The sequence below is a fragment of the Capsicum annuum genome, chromosome 9 (assembly GCF_002878395.1).
Source record: "Capsicum annuum cultivar UCD-10X-F1 chromosome 9, UCD10Xv1.1, whole genome shotgun sequence".
Taxonomy (NCBI): Eukaryota; Viridiplantae; Streptophyta; class Magnoliopsida; order Solanales; family Solanaceae; genus Capsicum; species Capsicum annuum.
The window spans coordinates 8,384,333-8,405,719 of record NC_061119.1 but is presented as its reverse complement, the minus strand read 5'-3'; positions in this window follow the sequence as shown (position 1 = coordinate 8,405,719).

Here is a 21,387-nt window from a genome sequence, read left to right as displayed (position 1 = left end):
ATCTGGAAATTCAGTTTTGGTAGGGGCAAACAAGACTTTGGATCCTTTTTTTTAATTCAAAAAGGAGTTTGACTTCTTTGAATGTTTTGGCAAAACACCTTTTTGAAGACCTTTTGGCTCTTTCCTCTTTTGTAAGTCTTGGGAAGTTCTCTTTCCCTCTTTTGGTAAACAAGACCTTTGAAAGCCTCTTTGTTCCCTTTTCTCTTTGGATGTCTTAGAGTTATGTCTCTCAAGACTAACAACAAGACACACTCTCTTTCTTCAATTTCTAAGATCAAACAACCATTTTCTCTTCAATAAAAATATGAAGATGGTGAAGAACACCAAGAACACAACTTTTTGAATCTTAGAGTTCTATAGTTCCAGTTGGATCCCACACATCTTCAACACATTTTTCAATACCCAACCTTAAACAACAACATCAACAAGATGTTTTTAATCCACAATCTCAACAACAAACATCAACAACACTCTTTCAAGCCTCCAATCCTCAAAAAATAGCAACCTTCAAAGTTCAAAAATAACTCAGAAATGGCTTAAAATTTAGATCTTGTCTCTATAAGTGTTAGTGAAAAATGTACTAACACTAGAAACAACAAAACACACAAAAAACACAAGAAAAATAGGCTTCAAATTTCGGCCTAAACACAAAAATGTGGACAGATTTGAGTTTTTCATTTTTTCAACACCCTTTTTTTATTTTTGAGTGAACAAGCCCAAGATTGATCTCGTGGGAATGAAATCAATGATGGCTCTGATACCAAATGATAAAGAATGATCTACGAAAGCTAAAAATAGTCCACAAACTCAAGACAAAGTCGAGAGCATAATGAACAACACACGGGCAACAACAACACAAAGAAACTGAGACAAGAACAAAAGGATACAAACACATAAATAATGGAATAAAGTAGAGGATAGTTAAAAAGACATAAGATCTTACAAGACAAAGAGAACTGAAACGCATATCAAATGTAAATACCCTCAAAGTCACAACATCAAACACCCATCTTCTTACGGTGATCGCTAAGGGAATCAACTCACCTCATGAACCGTCGTTTCTAAGAAAGAGAACAATATTGACCTTTCCAAGCCCTACAATAACTACTTGGCTTTTCCAAGCCCTACTCTAAAGGTGTTACACTCTCAAAGAGAGAAGAAAGTCTTTCACATGTTCATCATCCAAAACTAAGTGAAATAACCCTAACATGTTCTATTTATATTCTATTACATGACAACACAAAAATAACCATAATGCCCTTAATGAGGGGTGCCTATGGAGTGTAATAAAGGGTCTACCTTGGAGTTTTTAAAACTCTTCTTTACACTTCGACACTTGTATTCTTCAAAGGTAAGTCCCAAGAAACCTTTCACACACGGGATTGCTCTATGGTGTGCTTGAATTGGCCCTTCCATGTATGTTCTTGCGCCATCTATGCGACCAAACCTTGAATCTTCATGTATTTACTTCGAATGATGTCATCAAGAGCTATGATGGTCATTTGGATTGTATCACAAAATTAGGTGTCTACATCATGCCCCTTTTTGGGTGTAAACACAAAGTGTTTTTAGATAAGAAAAGTAGACAAGGAGACCAAATTTTGACCCGACCATTATTTGAAGAAAGAAATAAAAGAAAGAAGGACAATCGAGTTGGAGGGTCGAGTGAGGTCCTGTCGAGGTTCCGGTTCGCGGCTCTGTTATTACATCAAAAATGAAATTCCAAGTTAAAACATAAATGAAATTAAAAAAATCGTATCTATGCAGCTTCTTTTGGACTCTTGACTTGAGTTTCATCACCCTATTCTTCAGGCAGGCTCCTGTCTTGCATTTTCTTCACCCTGTTCTCTAGGAGGGCTCCTAACTTGCATTTTCTTTAACTTGTTTCTTATTTTTTAATTTCTTTACCTTGTTCCTTAGGCGGGCACCTAACTCGCTATTTTTCAATCTATTGACTTTCAATTTCTTCATCTTGTTGCTTGGCTCTCAACCTCTTCACCTTGTTTCTTGTTTTTCAACTTTTTCACCTTGCTATTTGAATTTCAACTTCACTTTGTTGCTTGACTTTCAACTTCTTCACCTTGTTTCTTGAATTTTCATTTATTCGCCCTGTTCTTCAGGCGGACTCCTGAAATCATATCAAAACTAGAAAGAAAATTATTCCAAACAAACATTATTATAAAGAGAGATTCTATTTTTCAGAAAAGTAAAGTTCCAAACAACAGGAGTTAGATTTGTTTCCCCAGTTTATCATCAGTGGACTTTTGTGAATATCAAATCCAATCATAATTACTTGTATGTTGCAATGTTGAATCAAGACTCTAACTAAGAAATACATCTCTTAAGAGTAAAATTAAATGACCAAGACTAGGATATGCATCTCCTAACAATTAAAGTGGGGCATTCCTACTAGAAAGTACGTCTTCTAGAACTAAAGGTTCAAATTAGGAAGTGTGCCACCTGACAAATAAAACTGACAAAGAAGTGCATCTCCTAAGGGTTAAGTTCAATGATTCGACTAGAAAGTACATCTTCTAGGAATCAAGGGGATTGACTCAACTGTGAAGTACATCTTCTAGGAATCAAGGGGAATGACTCAACCAGGAAGTACATCTTCTAGGAATCATGGGGAATGACTTGACTGGGATATACATCTTTGTAATACCCCTACTTTTTCCTTGATAATTTCATCTCAATAATGTTTAGTATTGTCATGTGGTAAATTCAATAAGCTTTTCATCGATATAAGATTCGCCCAAATTCGATAACTGAGTTAGAAGTTACGACTATTTTAACTTCCAATATTAAAACAGTGCCATATTAAATAGTGGCGCGCCGCGCCACAAGAGAAAATGGCATTTGGCAAATTCTAGTATGGGTCTGCGATTATGGCGCATCGCGCCAAGGCCCAAATTCAGAATTGTCCTTTTCCAGTGTCTTAGCGCGATTTCCTCCGCATCGCGCCAAAGTTTTAGGTCACAAAAGAAGGGGCAGCATGATGGCTTCACATCACGCCATCCCTCAGTTTTCCAATTGTCAAATTCCAGTGGCACGATGCGATAGCGCCGCGTCGCACCAGGGGTTCAATTCAGGAAATTTTTACTGAAATTACAAGACGTGTCCTAGGGTTAAAAGGGTTAATTTTCCACCCTATATAAGCCTTGTAACACGAGATTTAGCCATAATTTAGCAACGTATACTCAATTACTCTCAAAAATTCTCAAGAACAAGCACTAGGGTTTTCATAGAAGATTCAGAATCAAGAATTTCCTTCGTCAATCTTCACGAAATCACTAAGGTATGCGTAGTGTTCATTCATGGACTCCTTTCGTCCATAAAGCCCAAGAATCTCTTTTCTAAGTTTAAGTTTATGGATTTCTTTATGAATTTCATATTGGGTTTGTTTTGTTTATGTTGAGAATGATCAATTGAATTCAAATCCATGTTGGGTGATCAATTTTATGTGGAATTGGTTTGTATAGATGTATATTCATATGAACCTATGAATAAACCCTAGATGATGAAATTAGAGATGAATCATGATGATTAATTATTGTATAATATTGTCTACCTGTGCTATTCCTACCATGTGTTTGATTAAATGCCTAGATGAAGGAACAATGCCCAACTAGTATGATATCATGAAATCCCCATGTATGTACAAGTTATGCCTATCACATGTTTTGATGGAATGCTTCTATAAATGTATTAAGGATTTTGATGTTATTTATATGTTCAAGTAAGTTATGCTTGGTCAGTTTTCTTCCATCGAGTCCTGGGGGTACTTGTACCCGAAACATTAGCTGTGTGCTTAGAGCCATATCATGGTTTCACGATACTCTCAATCAATCCATGATCCTTAGACTTCAGACAGTCTTATGACTCAGGAAATCTCCATGATCTCATAAACTCAGTCAGTTGTCAGATGTCAGTAGTATTCCATCAGTCAACGGAAGTCAGTAACTCATTCCATGTTCAATTCAGTAAATCATGTTCAGTGTCTATTCAGATGGGAGTAGAAATTAGCACCGAGCGAACCTAAGGGTGGGAACTCACCTGTTATTTAAGGGTGTGATTCTTAGAAGCAATCCTTGCGTTCCAAAACTATATAGCCATCATAGGTTGAGACATCATAGCCCGCTATATGAGGGTAGATAAGGTGGCTTAACCTGCTAAATGAGGGTTTCCACCGTTCTCATTAGAGTTACCTGTTATATTAGGGTCACTCACATGCTGTCCTTACCAGTAGTGCGACATTGACACCATTTCAATCAGGGCATAGATTGGACCCCAATTCAGCTATAATGTATTATTTGGGGCATGTCGGTTAGATAACTACCTCCCACAGTTTCAGTATTAATCTCAGTAAAAGAACTCAGATAGTTCTTCAAAATTCTGGACTGTCAGATACAGAACGGAACTCAGATAGTTCCTCCAGATTTAGGACTGTCAGATACAGTCACTCATGCTATCAGTTATATCATTTATCATTATGTCATGTTATCAGTATTCAGATTCAGTACTCATGTTATCATGATTTCAGATATAGTTACTATGAATGCATGCATGTATTCTCACGTTCATATTAGTCAGTTAGCCAGTATTATTCATGCATATGAACCCCATGCATTCATCCTACACCACATGCATACCAGTATATTCAAAGTATTGATGTATTTATGCTATGGTGTCTTATACCATAGGTTTAGAGACACAAGCTCCAGAGCAGCAGTAGATTCCAGTTTCAGCAGTCAGAGTTAGAAGTGAGTCCTCATCATTCGAGGACATGAATATTTCTCTATTATATCATTAATTAGTTTATTAGTTGGAGTTAGTTGGGGGCATGTTCCATCAACTCCTTACTCAGACAGTTCAGTTAGAGGCTTTCTAGACTATCATGTTTCAGACTTCAGTATTTTTAGTTTTGTTTTTGGGTATTACAAACCCCATTTAGATATTATGTTTTAATTTAGTTATGTGAACCTTATGTCCCTTTCAGTTCATGTTTCTGCATTATTCAGTATTTTATGTAGTATACAGGTACAGATATCAATCATGGGTTAGCTTGTGGTTCTTCAAGGTCATGAGCACCGTGTAGCATTTCGGGTACCAGATTTGGGGCATTACATTCTTCTAGGAATCAAGGGGACTGACTCGACTAGGAAGTACATCTTCTAGGAATCAGAGGGACTAACTCGACCAGGAAGTATATATTGTAGGAATCAAGGGGATGACTCGACTAGGAAGTACATCTTCTAGGAATCAAAGGGATGACTCCACTACGAATTATATCTTCTAGGAATCAAGGGGAATGACTCGACCAGGAAGTACACCTTCTAGGAATCAAGGGGATGAATCGACTAGGAAGTACATCTTCTAGGAATCACGAGGACTGTCTTGACTAAGAAGTACATCTTCTAGGAATCAAGGGGACTGACTCGACTAAGAAGTACATCTTCTAGGAATCAAGACTTATGTTTGGAAGTGCATCACCTAACAAGTAAGATTAGACTTACCCAATCAAGGAAGTGGGTCTCCTTATCAATGCCTTGAAATACCAAAACAAGGAAGTGAATCTCCTTACCAATGTTGCTTGAATTACTCAAACAAGGAAGTGCATCTCCTTACAAATGTCGCTTGAATTACCCGAATAAGAAAGTGCATCTCCTTACATATGTCGCTTGAATTACCCGAATAAAGAAGTGTGTCTCCTTACAAATATCACTTGAATTACCTGTACAATAACATTGCCCCCTTGTATTTGTATATTTGAGAAAGTACGACCTTTGATGTTTAGGCTTTGAAACCCTTGATTTGACGGTAACATGTGTTCCTGTTTCATACAAAGAAAACTTGTAAGATTCAAAAACATGGTGGATGGATTGTGGCTTCTCTTTTGCGGCAATCACTTTTGCCCCTATCACATTTAATCTTGCTTTCAATCATTAGCATATGTCATTGACTTGCTGCATCATTGACCCAAACTCAGATTATTAAGAGTGACTTTGAAACAGATACAATATCTCTGCTTTGCCATGTTTCTCAAATAACCCTTTGAACCTTGGTATTTTCATGAGTTCCCAGACTTGTCTGTTGACAACACTTTCTACATGCCTTATTTTGGCTCACAATCTTATATCTTTCATGCTTTGGCTTTTGTCTTGCTTTGTGCAATTGAAGAAGTTGGTAGCCAGCTTTGAAATCTTTTCTCACTTGTTTTGACATGGACTTGACTCAACAATAAGAGAAAAATGACAATAATTTTTTTATTTGAATAACTTACTAAAGAAAATAAAATAAAAATAAAGAAAAGAAAGTAAAGAAAATGAATGTCCCCATTTGAAACAAAGAAACAAAAAATGAATCTAAAAATGACGGTCGACTTTAATAATTATGCTATGCATTTTGGATTAAGCTGCCTGATCTTCCCACCCAAACTTTCTACCAATTGTTCTTGAGTTAATGACCCTGAAATTGAGTTACTTCCTTGGGTCAATTACATTCGGAGACCTCTTTGGGCTAGTGGAGCCTTGAAGGGTTTTCGCCAACAAGTCTCTCTCATTTTTTTCTCAGCTCACCATTACCCTATGGTACCCGTGAGGGTTTTCACCATTGAAACTCTCCTATTTCATTTCTCTTAGCGCACCATCACCTTATGGTACCCGTGAGGGTTTTCACTTATAAGGCTCTCTCATTTTTATTTCTCTCAACTTACCATCATCTTACGATGCTCGAAAGGTTTTCACCAACAAAACTCTCTCATTTTTATCTCTCCTAATTCCTTATACTGAGGAAGACAAGGAGTACCCAAAATGCGTGATCATATCCATTGCATGCTTAGCATTAACATTCTTAAAGATTGATCTGAAGGTCTTTCTTTGGTGGTAACTTGGCTTTTGGATAAGGTTAGAAAGAAAGGATGACATGAGACCCAAACAACACTTGAAGTGAGGTGGAACTTACAACTTTTAGAATCGACTCAAATAGGGGATATTAACCCATGCCCCAGTTTTGTTTGACTGGGTAATTTAAAATTATTTATTTGATTGGACTGAGCTCAAAGTAGGGCAGCCTACGTATCTCACCCCCGAGAGAGAAGAATCAGGTCACACGTAGTTCCGATAGCTTATTTTTTTGCTTGATTTTGATTTTTTTCTCTTTTTTCTTTTATTGACTCTTTTCTCTTTGAGAATTTTTCTGACTTTATTTTTCTTGACACTCTTCTCATTTTTTTTTACACAAATTTTTTCTCTATTTTTTTAAAAACTTTTTTAACTTTGTTCTTTTGCTCGACACTTTTCTTTTGAGCTTTGTTGACTCTATCTTGGTTCCAAAAGAGGAGTATAAAAGAAAACAACACTAAATCTCAAATGGGGTAAACAAAGGATGACGCGGTGTTTGGATAGCAGAATGAAATGCACAAAGGATGACGTGGTGTTTGGATAGCAGAATGAAATGCCTTCATCATATCAATCCTTGAGAATGCAAGTACATATCATGTAATATAAAGTGAAAGATGAAGATCATTTATGACACTTTAGCAACACTAACTTTAACTGAGCATGCGTGCCACTACTCCTTCTGTGCTTGTCCAACATATAACTTCATCTTTGTTGTACATCCCTTACGTTGAATGACTCATGCTTGTGGAGATGATTTTCTTTCTATTCCTCTTGATATAGGATCACGCATCTACTGTTTAACTCATTTGATACATGTCTTTCAGTTGATGACCAAGTTTTTTTTTTTGTAATTCTCAAAATAATTGCCTTAATTTTCAAAGAAGGCTTCAACATGTCACCAAATGTCTCAGCATTCTACCTATTTTCTCAGATGCTTTTTCTAACTTTAGCCCTTTGATTCAAAACTCATGCTCAAATTGGATTTTAAGATCTAGTTGAAAATTCCGCCAGCAAGTCATATCACTAGAGCCATCATAAAATGTACTATGTAAAGAAAACAAACAAACAACACATATTTAAAACACAAAGGAAAAAGGGGCATTCTATTTAGTTGAAATAAAAAATAAAAGGGTTTGAACATAAACGACAAAAGAAAAAAACAAGATAGATCCCGAACTACAACCTTAAAATAATTTGGATAACAAAAAAAAAAGAAAACAAACTACCAAACCTCCTCCTAGTAAGGAGAGGAGAAACTTCTCAATTGTTGAGCCTAACATCTTAGCAATTGATTTGCATATCAGCATAATTAGAGCTTTTCTCACTGTCAGTGTTCTGCACCATAATTGATTCATCTTGAATCATCTTTTCAATTTCTCTTTTCAAAACATGACAATCTTCAATACTGTGACCCTGAGCATCAGAATGATATGCACATCGTACATTAGGATCAAAACTTCTTGAATGCAAATCAGAAATATACCCAAGAAGAGGAGTGATCATGCCCCACTGTACTAATCTTTGGAATGAACTGACATACGACTCTCCAATTGGTGTGAATCTATCCCTTGACTTCTGCCTCATTTCATTATTTGGCTTGGACCAAAAATCTGGCCTAGAAGGGCTTTGGTATGTTTGTAGAGTTTGAGGATGACTCTGAGGAGTTGGTGCATGCCATTGTGGGTAAGAAGGGTATTGAACATATGGTTGTGCATTATATACTGGATATGGAGGTAGGAGAATAGATTATAATGGATTTTAAGAGTGATTCTGTAAATCTTGGGGATGAACTTGGGTTTGAGTTTGAGGGTAACGACGACGTGGTCTTCTTGATCGTTCTTGTTGTCTAACTATAATTGTAGCTACATCTTCCTCATTCTTATTTACCCCAACACTTCCTGAATGCTTTTGAATTGCTTGAGTAGTTGTTTTCAATGTTGCAAAACTCATAATACGACCGGTCTTAATTTCATCCTCTATCATCTCTCCCATTTTGAGACCCTCAATAAATGGCCTGCCTAACACAGGTAACAACAATTAATAATATATTTTATCCTACGCTTGAATAAACACCTCCACTATTTTGCTTTCTTTCATTAGCAGTTTCACCTTAGCAGCTTGTTCATGCCATCAAATCGCATACTCTCTGAAACTTTCATTACTCTTCTTCTTCATATTAGTTAGGGATTTTTCGTCAGGGATCAATTCCATATTATATTGAAATTGTTGCACAAATCCATTAGATAAATCATCCTAACTATTCCCCCTTTCGGTGTCTTGGTCAACAAACCATTCCGAAGCTAGGCCTGAAAGACTCTCACCAAAATAATCCATGAGTAATTCTTCCTTCCCTCCAGTGCCCCTTAATTGTTTACAATAACTCCTCAACTATGCCACTAGGTCATCATGCTCGTCATATTTCTCAAACTTTGGCATTTTAAAGCTAAAAGAGAGATTAATTCCTGGAAACATGCATAGATCTTTATACGAGACACTTTTATAACCTCCGAGTCCTTGGAAGTTCTTCATAGCCAATTCTAAACTTCTCAATTTTCTGGTCATTTCATCTTGTTCCTCTATCATAATAGGAATCTCAGTATTAAGAGGAAATTCAGGTAGGTGAGAGTAGCCATAAGGACCAGTCAACTTAAATTTGGACCCAGAAGTATAATGCTAACCATCAGAAATATTCAATATAGGATCGCTTGCAGAGTGAGGAAGCACAGTCATTGGATGGCCCTCAGAAGTAGGAGTGGGGCTGCAAAAATGGGAATTGCAGGTAGAGTCGGGTATGTGGCAGTTTTGTATTGAGGAACTTGGAGAGGAGTATTGGAGGTGTTAGGATAGTGTTGCCCTAGAGTGGACCCTGATGTATATTGTGGCATGTCAACAAAAATAGAGAACTGTGCATATGACACTGGAGGCAAGTTAGAAAGATATTCCAGATTATCAGTGGGAAATGGAGGAGGCGGCAACCCATTAGCCCAAGCTCGATACATTTCTATCATTTGCTGCCTTAATTTTCAACTCTCTTCATTAGATCCTAAATTCTCATTCCCCGAACTCTCTATCTGATTAGTTACAACAACCTCGGTATTCTTATTGGCCATAACTTTCTCTTCGACTTGGTGCAATATGGAGGACCAGCTAAAATGTCAAAAACCAACCACCTTAAACTAACTGAATAAGAGATAACAACTGTGTTAGAGTTCAACAATTCCTCAAAACCTTTTCTTTTTTTTTCTTTGGAAAAGGTCACTGAACCCAAGAAGGGCGCCTACGTATCTCACTCTCTCGAGAGAAGAATCAGGTGTGCGTAGTTCGTGAAGTTTTGGCACGACATGATCGATAAAACTCTTTTTTTTTATTCTTCTTTTGAAACTTTGAGAAGAAAAGAGAATTGACGAAAATCTTTTTGAATTTTTCAGCTTTAACTCCCTATACAAAATGAAACCTATGATTACCAAAGAAAAATCTTTTTGGATTTTCGATTTTGATTTAATATGACAATGAAACTTGAAACTATTAAAGGAAAATCTTTTTGTAGTTTTCTTTTAAAGATTATGAAACACCTACTCTAAATGAGGAGTGAAGAAAATCTTTTAAATTTTTTTAAAATCCTAGAAGGGCTACCTACGTATCTCACTTCCGAGAAAAGAGAATCATGTGTGCGTAGTTCGTCCAGATTCAATAATTAAACAATAACGAACAGACTGAACCCGTTCTTGAGAGACACGACCAAAACAGACGAATAAAATCTTTGAATTTTTTATTTGGCACTTCACATAAAACTGACACCAAAAACTATGAAAGAAAAATCTTATTGGTATTTTCATTATATGAAATGTAGAAAACTTCTACTATTTGTTTGAATTTTTCTTTTATAAAAAACTCCTATTGAAAAAACTCTTTTTTGAAAATTTTAAATTATGAATGATTGTTAAAGAGAATAAAAGAAAATCTTTTTGATGTTTTTGTTTCTTTGAGAAAATGAGTGCAAAAGATAAAAAAAAAATCTTTTTGAATTTTTGAATTGTGAAAAACAAAAGCCATAAAGAACACTAAAAAATAACTACGCAACTCTTTTTTTACTCACTTTTCTTCTTCTCTTTTTTTTTATTTCCTTGCCTACACACTTTTCTTTAATTCTAGCACATATTTTTCCCAAATCAGTCCATCGAATGACTCCATTACCCTCAAAGATGCAATATTTAGCATGTAGGGATGCTTTACAGGTGAGCCTCCTACAAAGGACCAAGTAGGTTCTGCTAGGTCTCAATATGATGCAGTTAAGCATGACCTAAAGGATGACCTATGCTGGGGTCCACTAATAAGGTTGTTTGGGAAAGCGTATGGTCGATAGTGGCTGCGACAGCTTTTCACCTACTCCATACACCCAATGGTTCTCCTCCTAAAATAAGAGTGACTCAACTAGAGGTCATTTACACACGTGTACTACAGACTTGTTGCGAAAAAAATTGACTCGGGGTAATGCACATGATGCCAGATATAAAACGGTAACACATAAGAGAAAAATTTTAAACACGTAGCACGTAGACACTCAACAATGATAAAACAAATACAAACGATAACACAAACAATGTTTATACACTCATAATATTAAACTAAGCCGATATAACTCCAAAAATAAGCTTGAATTCTGAAAAGTTCACAACAGAGCCGTCAGAGCTATCACACCTTTCTTTTAAACCAAAAATATTAAATTTTAAGTTTGAAAGAGTTTTTATTTTTAAAGTGACAAAAATGAAGATTTTCTTCAAAAAGAATTCGTTTTACAATTAACTCAAAGTTGCCACTTGGCATAAATCGGGTGTGTCAAGTCACCTTTGAAATTTTTTTTTTCAAAATGATTTGACTCTTTAAACTGGTTTGTGAACAGAGATTTTGGTTAAGGAATTCTGTTGATCAAGGGAAAGGTGTTAGGCCCCCCTCGATCTCGTGGTTCGACCACGGTTGTTTCATGGAGTATATCGGCTAGTAGACACTATAAAACTTATAAACTAAAAAAACATATGAAACAAACAATCACACCAAAACAAAATAAGTCCGAATTATACAGTCCCAAAATAGAAAAGGGCAGAAATGTAAATTTTATTCTAAACTAATCCTAGACTAAACTCCAATGCTTTACCCGATGCCTCGGTCCTTCCTTACGAACCTCCTTCTAATACAAATTTCTCGAGGTATTCCCCAAATGAAACAATACAGATATCTTGGGGCATTCCCCGTCCAAATGGTATAATTGATCCCAAAGTGATAAAACAAAACCATTCAACACATATTTCAAGCATTCACCGATCCAAAATTCTTAAATTTACCTTCCCGAACCTAAAATTTGCCTATCAATCCTCGGCCTAAGACAAGATACTATCAGATTTGTCCAAATTAACATCCGTTTCCAATCAAACAAAAACCAATGGGTTAAATTAACTAACGTTCAACTTTATCAATTCTGATTCCCACCCCATTTCATGTTTAATACGATTCCAAACTCATATTGTAGTCACATTTACCATCGAGATCAATTATTCAAAAGGAAACAACATCAAATGTCACACTAAATCATCCAAACAAATAGAACAAAGATATCGAACCACATCCACAATCACATCGAAATTAAAATAAAGGGGGAGGTGAAAGAATTGGACCTTAAATGAGCTTTTATATGCCAAGTTACATGATTAGAAAATGAAACTGGATTTGAAAATCTTAAATCGAACCTCGATCACGAACAAATTCCTACTCGGTATTGAAAAATGGCGACTCGACCAAATTTAAAATCAGTGGAAAACTCTTAATATAAAACCTGAATCATGAATATTGTCCCAATTTAATCACGAAGACCCCGATGCCTGATATCGAAAAATGAACCGCGAATATAGACAACTCAAAACCCCAATCAACACGATAAAGAACCGAAAACCAACAAAAATAAAGAGATTTAGGATTTTTAAGCTTGAACCGATCAAAAGAACGACCTATAAGCCAATTCCGGCGAATAAGTTCGTCGGAAAAATAGTCAAAACACCGGATTTATATTGTTACCCCTTCTCCGTTCATCTCTTCGATCTCGAATCCCTCTCCCTCTCTAACTATTTTTTCTCCGATTCTCACTCGATTTTCTTCTCCCTCTAGGGTTCTCTTCATGTCTCTCTTCAAAATGTGTATGTATATCGTGGAATTTTTTTCCAGTGAATACGTGAAGGTGATAGTAATTGCATGTGTTAATGTATATGAGGCGGTGTATGTATATATTCTAGTGGATACCCAAAAATCCCCGTGAATTCCCAAAACTAGAGTAATACTGTTACTCTGTAGGCCCCCACGTGAGGTGTGTGCGTGAGAGTTGGCCTCTCTTTTTTTGTAAATTGTGTGTGCTGCCCCCCCCCCCCCCTTTTTATTGTTGTTGTGTTTGTGGGTCATGGAATTCTGTTAAAGGGGAAATGAAAAGGACACGTGAGAGATGGTAGGGGTAGGGTACATGGGTAGGTGGGGTAAGGATGGTTAAGATGAGGTGTAAAAATTAGTTAGGATAAGGGCATATTAGGGATTTAATTTGTTAGAATTTGTTTTGTTTATTTCCTTATGGGAAAAGTGTAGAATGGGTTAGGGTACGTGGTAAGGTGAGGTAAAATGAATAAAATTAAACTTCCGGAGGGACAAAATCAGGTGTTTACATCAGTTTCCCTTAATTGATTGCAATATTGTCCCAAATATTTCACGGATTCCTCATGTCCCCGTTGCTCATCAAATTTCGACATCTCAAGGATTGGAGGATGGTTAACACTTGAATACATGCCTCAATCTTTGTATGTAACATCTTCTTTACCCATAAGTCTTAGGAAACTTTTCGTTGCATTTTCTGCACTCTTCATTTTTTGGTCCATTTTGTCTGGCTCTTCTAGCACACTAGGCTTCTTGTTAAGAAATTTTGGTGGTCCAGTTAACTTAAAAGTAGGCTTAGGAGTATAACAATGATCACTAAGAGTATTGAACATCACCCTGTTCCCAGCAGGGTCGCCAGAGCTGTCACACCCTTTTTTAACAAAAAAAATATGATTTTAAGTTTGCAAGGGTTTTTAACCAAAAATATATGATTTTAAGTTTGAAAGGGTTTTTATTATCAAGTGAAAAAATATGAAAATTTATTTCGAAAAGAATTCATTTCACATTTAAATTCATAGTCGCCACTTGGCATAAATCTGGTGTGCAAAGTCACTTTTGGAAATTCTTTTTCGAAAATGATTTGACTCTTTAAAACTAGTTTGCGAACAGAGATTCTGGTTAAGGAATTCTGTTGACCGAGGGAAAGGTGTTACGCACCCCTCAGTCCCGTGGTTCTACCATGGTAGCTTCGTGGAGTATATCGGCTATTTTGACAATACGAATGTATAAATCACACAACAACATATAAAACAATCAATCAAACAAACAAAACAAACAAATCCAAAATATGGAGTCCAGTCCAATTATATAGTCCAAAAGTAGAAAAATGCAGAAATGTAAACCTACACTAGTCCTAAACTATGCCCCAATGCTTTACCCGATGCCTCGGGCCTTTATCACAAACGTCCTCCGAGTACAAAATACTTCAGAGGATTTCCCGATGAATAAGTACACTATAACCTCGGGGCATTACCCGGCGAATGAATACATCTTCAAATCTTGTGCGATAAAATAGAAAGAACTATTCACATACACATTCAACACATATTTCAAGCATTGTATATTCCATAAGTTTTGAATTTGCCTACCCGAACCTAAACTTTGCCTATTAAGATTTTAGCCTAAAATATGATCCTATCGAATTCACAAACTTGATATTTATTTCGAATTAAACAAAGAAACAACAATAAACTAAAATCAATCTAAATTCACCCTTTTCATCAATTTCTTAATTCCACCCCAAATTCCCTTTTTATATCAAATTTCCACAATTCGCAATCACCATTTCAACAATCCACAACCATTTTTGACGAAGTTAAGCAACAAATCAACATCGCTCAACATTCAATCATGCATCACGCAAATAAAACATGCATAGTAAAATAAAATGAGAAGAGATAGAGTTGGACCTTCCGATAATGGATTTTGTTAATAATAACAAGTTTAAAGAAATCCAAACTCGCCCCCGACTAGACAACCTCAAAGACGAATAAACTCCAACCTCAGTATTGAAAAATTGAGATTTGAAACTAATTGCGACCAATCGGTAGAGGCGAATAGAACCTAAACCCCAAACTGGTAATGAAGATAGCAGTGTCCCACAACGGAAATTTTAATTAATAAGTTGTTTAGAATTAAGATAAGTTTGAATTTTAAATTTTAGGTTAGGTTGTTTTAGTTGTTGAGAAATTTTAGGTTTCTGAATTTGAATTTATGCTGATTTTCTTTGTAAGTTGGCTATTTAAAGCCCTCCCATGCTTAATAAAAACCATTGAAAGCCATTGAAAGTTTATTGAAAGCTTGAAAGTCATTTTAATCCAAAGAGAGTCATTTTAACCCCTTTTCGCTGCCCCATCTTCTTTTTAAAAATACCAACAGTGGTATCAGAGTCTCATTGATCTTACGGGAGCTGTGAGTTCTTCCAAAGTGCTACAATAATATTTTTTAACCCGCAAGGACTACCTTTTTAACCCACCAGGGCTCTATTTTAACTCATCAGGGCTAACTTTGTCAACCCGTGCTTATTTTCAAAGCATAGGGCTATTTTAAACTAAAAAGATGTCAAGCAGCAGTCTCTCTTTGAATGCCCCAAAAAATTTCACCGATAAAAACTGTCTAATTTGGTCGATGAAGAAATCATATCTTGAAAACTATCCTTTATGTGATGTTTTAAGGGATGAAAAAACCTTACAGCAGTTTGCAAAGTCTATGAAAGCACTTTCAAACAATAGATTGTTGATGGTGTTTTTCCAGCAAAGAATCAAAAGAAAGAAAAGAAAGATCAATATCAAAAAGAAAAAGTGCAAATTCAAAAATAATTTAAAAATTCAGCATCCACTACCGAGCAAAAATTGAGAAGAAGCAGTTTTTTAAATTGCAGTAACTAAATCAAAGGAGGAGTGTTGAGAATTGATTCAGTTACTGTAGTAAATTTTAATTAATAAGTTATTTAGAATTAAGATAAGTTTGAATTTTAAATTTTAGGCTAGGTTGTTTTATGTTGAGAAATTTTAGGTTTTTGAATTTGAATTTATGCTGATTTTCTTTGTAAGTTGACTATTTAAAGCCCTCCTATGCTTTAGAAAAACCATTGAAAGCTTATTGAAAGCTTGAAAGTCATTTCAATTCAAAGAGAGTCACTTTAACACCTTTTTGTTTCCCCATCTTCTTTTTAAAAAAACCAACACCAAACTCGTACGAAATCAGTCAAATCATTGAGTTCGATGATGATAAATGAGCTTCGGTGAGTTTTTGGGTACCTTGATGTTTTTTCGATGAACTAAGTCGCCGGAACAGTAACCAGCCACCTGAGAAACTTGTTCTCTCTCTCTATTTCACCCTCTCTTCTCGATTGATCTGTCGCTCTCTCTCCCGATCTCCTCAATTCTACCCAATATCTCCCTCTCGATCAGATGAGTATGTGTATCCCGTGATGTGTGTGCGTATTTCAGAGTGTATTTCGAGTGAGCTGTTTGTGAGTGCATTTCCTCTTGTTCAATGGAAAAAATCCCAGCCGCCCCTCATGGTTGTGCGTGTATTTATGTTTCTCTTAATCCATGGAAAGATGATGAAGGATGTGTGTATGTGTAGTGGGTATGAATATGGTGGTTCCGGGTATTTTGGAGTATGTGTGTGTATATCGTTGTTATCTGTTAGTGTATATTGTGGAGAAGATGATGAATGTTGCTGTGTATGTGCGATGAATCTTTCTGGGTCTGATAATTCCTTGTGGGCCCTCTTTTCTTATTTTTGTGTGTGAATTGTGAAGGCCTATGGATCCCAGGTGAAAGAGTGTGTATATTATTGGTAGATTGTGGAAAATATGGTGTGGCGTGTGTAGGTATGTGGGTGAAGTGTGGATTGTGAGGGTGAGGTGTGTGTTAATATTATGTGGCATTCTGAGAGGTCAAAAGTGTTATGCATTTGATTATTTTTTCATCCTTTTTGGGAAAAAGTATCAACTAAAAAAAATAAGTTATATGGTAAAATGAATTAAATGAGTAAAAATATTTTGGGGGAGGGACAAAATTATGTGTCTACAATGGTGGTAGCAGATATTTGAGGGCGTACAATCTTGAAGATGGAAAAGTTGAGTCTTGTTATCATGGAATGTCGCTAAGTTATTTGTGCCCGGTAATACCAACATTATGATAATGTGAGTGTTGCACTCTCATTACATTCAATGAAGAATATAAATGGGTTAAAATCGTTTACACCCCCGAACTTTGCTGTAAAAATCAAACACCCCCTCAACTTTGAACAATAATCATTCTCCCTCCTTTTTCCTATTTGATTTTTTAAAATTTTTATTTTACCCTTATATTTATATCAACATTTGTATCTCTTTTTTTTTTCTTTTTAAAAAAAAAAGTTTATAAAAATAATTTTTTTATTTTTTAATCTATATAACATATTTTCTATAAAATTCAAAAATTATTTTTAAGATAAAAAAAATAAAAGTGAGAAATATTAATTGAGTATATAATTTAATGACAAACTATAATCTTTTAGTCAAGACGTAAAGGTAAGTATAATAAAGATGAATATAATAATTAAATTTAATATCTTTTGAGTATATAAAGATGGAGAATTTATTTATTAAACCTAATATTTATCAAAAATATTTTTAAAAGTCGATCGACATTCATCTACCATCTGTAAATTGCAACAAAACAATACAATGATAGAGACATCAAAATAATACAATTAAATCTAATCTTTACACACTAAAATTTTCTCAAAGTTATCTGACACTCATCTACCATCTGTAAACAATAACAAAATAATACGATAATAGAGATATCAAATAATACAACTAAACCTAACCTTTACACAAAAAAAATCCTCAAAATCGACCAACATTTATCTATCACCTGTAAACTGCAACAAAATAATACGATAAAAGTAATATCAAAATAATACAATTAACACAAAAATTTCTCAAAGCCGATCGAGATTCACATACGAACTTTAAACTACCACAAAATAACAAACTAATAGAGATATTACGATAATACAATTAAATCTAACCTTTACCTAAAAAAAAATTTCAAAGTCAGCCCACAATCATCTAGCATTTGCAAATTAAAATAAAACAATAAAATAATAAAGATATCAAAACAATACTAACCTAACCTTTACACAAGAAATTCTCCAAAGCCAACCGACATTCATCTACGACCTGTAAACTATAAAAAAAAAATATAATAGTGATCACAAAGTTTCGATTTTGATTCAACTAATTTTGTCTGAGCGAAAATTTTAATGCAAAAGAATGATTTTGAATGAAAATAAAGAATATATATAAACACATGTTGAATTCTATTATGCTGATAAAAACAGTGAAAAAATTGAAGGTTAGAAAATCAAGCATCCACCAATCTAGACATGCAATCGAATCAAGTTAGATGAACATCAATCATATTCTCCAAATAGGCAAACCAGTTTGTTCTCTAGTTTAACGTACATCTCAACATTTATAAAAGTATTGTCTTATAGAGTCCTATTTTAGGAGTATTTTTCTAATTGAGTAGTAGAAAAAAAATATTAATTAATTCTTCTACCATTTTAGGAAGTCTAGTAGAAATAAAATTATTAGTTAATTCTCCTATAATATATTTTAGGAGTCTCGTATATTTTAGGAAGTCTAGTAAATATAATAAAAAATAATTAAATAATAAATTTAAAAAATACTGAAAAGACAGTTTTGTCCAAAGAAGAGTCTTTTAATGAAGGGCAAAAAGTTCAAATCACTTTTCGAACAGTCTTCACACTTTTAATATATTATAGATTATAGTAGATTATAGATTATAGATATAGATTATAGATTATAGATGTAAACATAACATATATTTTATTGTGAATACATACATATACATACATATACATACATATATATACATACATACATATATATATATATATATTTAGGAGCACGTACCTCGCATGTGTAACTTTTAATTATTTAAAATTAGACGATTTTATCTATTACGAAGATTTTTAATAAAATTCAAAAAGTTCAAATCACTTCTCAAAAATCCTTCACACTTTACTTCTCGAAGATTTTTCGCACTTTAATATAATAATGTGAACATAATATATATTTTATTATAAGCACATATATATTTTACCACCAAAAATTTCATGTGGTTAATGGATCTTCACTTTTTTATTTGTAATCATAAACTTCAAAAATATACTAAATTTTAAAAACTTACCTCAAATCACAAACAAATTTATCGTCTTAATCATAGATACTATCAAGATTTCCTTGAATAAGAAAATTCTATACATGAATTTGTTTGGCCCCTACGTACGTTTTGGAACCTGCAAAAGTAAAAACCAAAAAAAAAAGTAAGTGAACTGAAAATCAAATAAAGAAAGACAAATCGGGATGATGACAATGAATGCAATAATATGACTCAAATCAAAATCAAAATAAGAAGAAAATTAAAAATAGAATAAGCCAATGTTTATGTTTCTTGTAAAATTTGATTGAAAATATCACTTAAATAGAGTTTTAATTTTTTTTTTTATATATAAGGTAATAATTAACAATTTTATTTCTTAGTAATTAATTATATAAGAAGACAATAATATTTTCATTCCAAATAAACAAAACCCAAAAAAAAATAGTCGATTCTTAGTTCTTTTTACCAATTTTATACTCATCCCTATTTTTAGCCTTTTTATTCCATGCTGTTTTAAAATAATATTGGCACGACTATGAGTTTTTCTTTTTCCTATTTTATCGACAAAAACCTTTCTAAAGTAAAACTTTTATTAAATATTTTCTTTTATTATATACTTTAGAACTTTCTTTTTAAATATATTTTTATTTACCATATATATAGTATTTCACCATAAATATATTTAATTAATTTTTAATTTTTAAATATTAAAAAAATAGTGAAAAAATAATTTTGTCTAAAGCAAAAACTTTTAATAAAGGGCAAAAAGTTCAAATCATTTTTCTAAGGGTCCTTCACACGATTTTGTCACACTTATATCCCCTAACAATATTTATAAAAATAATAAATGTGTTTGGAAATTCGAATGAAGGAAAATGTTTTCCTAAAAAATATTTTTATTGAAAAAAAGTGATTTTCTTACTTATTTTATGGTGTTTAGTTAATAAGAAGAAAATGGTATTCCAAGATCATTTAGGTATAATCTGACAAACTAAATACTATAATACCAGACTTAACTCTCTAACCCGGCTACCGACTCAAGACCCCAACTCTGATCCTGACCCTGACTTCGAACCCGACCCGAGTCCCAACCCCTGACTCCCGACTCGAGACCCCACCACAAACTCCATTCCCAACAGACTCTAAGCTGAGACTCAAATTCCAAATCCTACTTCAACTCTCAATCTCGAACGTAACTTTTAACCTTAACTCGAGTCTCGATCCCAATTTAGGATCCGTCTCTCAATCCTGACTTGAGATTTGGTCCAAAAATTCAATTCCTGACCCAACTTTGAGCCGAGACCCGAATCCTATTTTAAAATAATTTTTTTTTTTGTAACTAAATGAATAAAATTATAAAAAATAATTGGTTAAAAAATATAAACAAGTAACAAACTTCTAATCCACACGAGTTCTTTCTCCATGTAAAATTCCTAAAATTTAGGAGTATATTACAAATAAGAAAAAATTTTCAAATCAAATTAAAAATTAGGAGCATTTAACAAATAAGAAAAGATTTCCAAATGAAAACATGAGTTATGCACAAATACATAACAAATTACAAATCACACAATTAAATTAAGGACATAATCAAAACAACACGTAAAAGACAATAAATTTAAACTAAAGATAAAGAATCTGACCAAAAGCACTTAAGTTGGTATCATATGCACTAAGGGGTCGTTTGGTAGAGTGTATAAGAATAATGCTGAATATGGTGTATTAATAATGATTGCATTAGTAATGCTGGTATTAGTTATGCTTGCATTAGTTATGCTGACATTATTTGTTATACAGTGTTTGGTTTAATGTATTAAAAAGAATATATCTTATATAATTTCAATTAAAAAATATTTATTTACAAAAATACCCTTTATATTCTTTAACCTTGTACACTTCTTATTGAAAATTTCTCTTTCTTTTCCCCCCCAAAATGGATGTACATAATTGTTGCCTATTAGCATTGCTTCAAGTTTCTCGAGGAAAATTGTCATCGTAATGTTTTCCATGGATTAGAGCCAGCTTTTGGGTTACAACATGCTTTTTTAAGAAAAAAAAAACGTTCCTAGATGCTCCCAGATATCAAGTTTGTGTTTAAATTTGAAGAT